The following is a 3,927-nucleotide window of genomic DNA, read 5'->3' as shown; positions in this document are numbered from 1 at the left end:
ACTGACTTTATAAAAGAACAAAGACCTCAGTTATTATGGAAGTGTGTGCTCTTAATCCTAATATAATAACAAGCACATATGTTTGATATTTATTTCTTTAATTTATCAATGAGTGAGATTTAGTTCGATGAATCAATAAACCCGATAAGTTGGGAAATGGTATCACTTATAGTGTGTGTTGTTGATTATAGAAGGAAACTGTGTCCTAGAGATACTAGGTTGATAATGTCCTCAAGAGGAGCTCATAAAGATTGTCATGTTAAACCCTGCAGGTGGACTTAGTCCGACATGACGATAAGGTTGAGTGGTACTACTCTTGGACTTAGATATTAATTAAATGAGTTGTCAGTAACTCACTTAATTAGTGGACATTCGATATCTTAAACACAGGAGACTAACACACTCATAATAAGAAGGAGCCCAAAATGTAATTTGGGATTGGTGCGTAGTTCAATGATAGTTCTCTAGTCGCATGAATTATCATTGATAAAATTAAGTTGTGTGTTCGGGGCGAATACGGGATGCTTAATTTTATCGGGAGACCAAAACCAATTCCTCCTCTCGGTCCCTATCGTAGCCTCTTAGTTATCGAGTTCTATACCCACCTATACCCACCTTTTATACCCACCCAATAGGGGCCGGCCAAGCTAGCTTGGGAACAAGCTAGGGCCGGCCTAGGTATGATATTGGCTTGAACCCAAGCTAGTGGGGGCCGGCCAAATTAAATTAAAAAGGAATTTTAATTTTAATTTTTATTATGTGGAAGAAATAATTTATTAAAGAGAATTTAAATTAAAATATCTCTCTTATAAAAGATCTACAAAAAATTAAAGAAAGAGATTAGATCTCTTTCCTTATTTGTAGATTGGTGAGATATTTTATTTTCTATTTAAAATTATTCACATGTTAATAAAATTAAAATTATAGAAATTTCTTTTATTAACCATGAAGAGATTTTTAAAGAGAAATTTTATTTTTTAAAATTTCCAGAAACAAATTAGGAAGTTTTAATTGTTGATTGAAACTTGTCCAATTTGTTCTCCAATGATGTGGCCGGCCAATGTAGATTTAATTGGAAAATTTTATTTTATTTTTCAATTAAATCATGTCAAGGAAATTGAGGAAATTTTATTGTAATTAAATTTCCTAATTTGCCTAGGACAAGGAATATAAAAGAAGGGTGAGGGTGCCTTCATGAGACAACCTCTATTGTTTTCTCTCCCTCTTTTCCTTGGTGTGGGCGGCCATCCTCTCCCTCTCTTCCTCTTGTGGTGGCCGAATACTTCATCCCTCTTGGAGTTCTTGTGGTGGCCGGATATTACTTAGAAGAAGAAGAAGGAGGAGAGAAAGCTAGCATCTCTTGGAGCTTGGTTAGTATTTTGGTTTTCTTCTTTGGTGAAGTTCTTCCTTTGTGGCCGAACCTTGCTTGGAGGAGAAGAAGGTGGTTGGTGGTTTCTCATCTCGGTAGATCGTTGCCCACACAACGTCCGAGGTTAGAAGAGGAATACGGTAGAAGATCAAGAGGTTTTTCTACAAGGTATAACTAGTTTTTTTTTTATTTCCGCATCATGCTAGTTATTTATGGAAATAATACCAAATACAAGAGGCTTACGTTCTAGAATTTCAAATATGTTTTTTCGATGCTGTGTTCTTTTATTTTTTCTTTTCCTTGTGATTTGATTGTTCTCTTTGGTTAACCTAAAGTTATTTTAGGAAATTAAATATTAGCTTTCTATAAAAGGTTTTGTCTAGTCGGTGGTGGTTGCTCCCATATCCAAGAAGGTCATGTGCCTCGCCACGTCAGTACTGGGAACCAATTATGGAAATTAATATTTAATGGAATTAATAACTTAAGGAGACTTGGGTCGAACGTGTAAAGTTCCGCAGGAGATCCAAGTCAAAACATAAAAGAACAAATAGATTAAGTTTTGGATCAAACGTGTTAAGTTCAGCAGCGATCCAAAATTTAATTTAAAAGAACACATGGTAGCTAGGAAAAGGTTCACTTTTGTACAAAATTTTGTACAGTGGAACCTATAGGTTTTCCGAGTAGCAACCAACAAGTGGTATCGAGCTAGGGTTTTGCCTCTGTATTTGGTATTTAGGTTAATTATGCACATGTCATACATAATTTAGGCAGTTAATAGTAGGATGTGCTAACTTTGTGGACGCAGGATCCAACTATTATGGCTTTTAGTTATTATGTGTGATTGGACCCTTGGACATGTCAAGGGCATTTAAATGTGTGTGCATGATTGAATACAGCAGGAGCTGTATTTAGTTTTATTAGGATTTTATTTTGATTTAGATACATGTACATTCCTTTTATGGAATATAGGATCAAAATGTAAAATTCTATTTATGTCATGAATCGAATCTTGCAAAGCGTGGAACCTTCTAAGGACTAGAGGCGCAGTGGAACAAGGAGCAATATGGATGCGACAGCGGTGGCCAAATATGGCAGCAGCTTGGGATGACAACACACGGAGGACAACTAGAGATAAAAGCCATAATAGTTGAAAATTAGTTTCTATTGCTTTTATATTATGCTGTGTGTGTTAGTTTACAAGTAAAGTGGGCTAGCATAGTTAAAATTCCTCATTTATAAATAACTAAGTGGGAGAGGGATTTTAAATAAATCTCATGGTCTCCATTATCGGTTTGTAAGTGATGCAAACAAGCTTGCTTGGCTCGAGTGCCTTCCTCCATAACGGATGAGCTTGTTTATGGATCACTAAAACAGACTTCCATTTTGGATGACTATAGGAAGTTAATTAAGAGCGTGTGATCTTCCCAACGAAGGGGCATAATCTTATTAATGGACTTAGTGTCAAGTAATGGTATACACTTAGACACATCTAATAGTATCCTCCCCAACGGAGTCACTGCTATTATTTGTGTGACCAAATAATACCAACTATTAATTTTATTTGTCAAAAAGTTAGGTTGACAAGATAATAAAATTAATGGGTTAAAACCCTCCTTTTACAAATGTTGAATTTGTATACGTCCACACTAACGTGGCATACAAAATTCACGGTGTTATGAGGTGTTGGTTAATTTAAAATAGTATTGTTTGAGGAATCAATATTATTCTAAATTTAGAGTTCTGACCAAAAGTTATTTGTGATTCTTAGGATGTCTTTCAACCCACTGTCCATCATACTTCAACAGAATAGACTTACTGGACCAAACTACATAGATTGGAAAAGAAACCTAGACATTGTTCTTACTGCTGAAAGCTATAAATATGTACTGACTGAGCAGTGCCCTGATGCACCTACTGGTGAATCTACCCAAGAGGAGATTGAATATCATAGGAAATGGGTAAAAGCATATGAGATGGCGCGGTGTTACATTTTGGCTTCAATGTCAAATGTATTGCAACATCAGCATCAAGATTTACCAACAGCCTATGATATTATGAACAATCTCAAGGAACTCTTTGGTCATCAGGATAGGGCTTCTAGGCAAGAAGCCATGAGAAAGATAATGACAGCCACCATGCAAGAGGGTACTCGTAAGGGATCATATCCTAAAGATGATGGCTTATCCGAACGAGATACGATCCTTGGAGGAGAAATTGATGGGGAAACCCGATCGATATGATTCTCCAAACGCTACCTAGAAGTTTTGAGCGGCCCGAACTATAATATGAATAAGAGGGTTTATTCATTAGCGGAACTACCGACGGAACTTCAAGAAGGATTATTTCGTCACAATGCTCAAATTCACTATGTCGAAAATGGTTCTACTTCTAAACCGAAAGGAAAGAAGAAGAAGAAACAAGTCGGTTCAAGAAAGAAAGTGAATAAATCTCAGAGTACGGATTTAAAGTTGGAATGAAGAAGGCAAGTGCTTCATCTGCAAGCAGTCGGGACATTGGAAGGCTGATCGTCCTCGTAGGAACCAAAACAAAGGTATATC

The sequence above is a fragment of the Zingiber officinale genome, chromosome 5A (assembly GCF_018446385.1).
Source record: "Zingiber officinale cultivar Zhangliang chromosome 5A, Zo_v1.1, whole genome shotgun sequence".
NCBI classification, from domain to species: Eukaryota; Viridiplantae; Streptophyta; class Magnoliopsida; order Zingiberales; family Zingiberaceae; genus Zingiber; species Zingiber officinale.
This window is presented reverse-complemented; position numbering follows the sequence as displayed.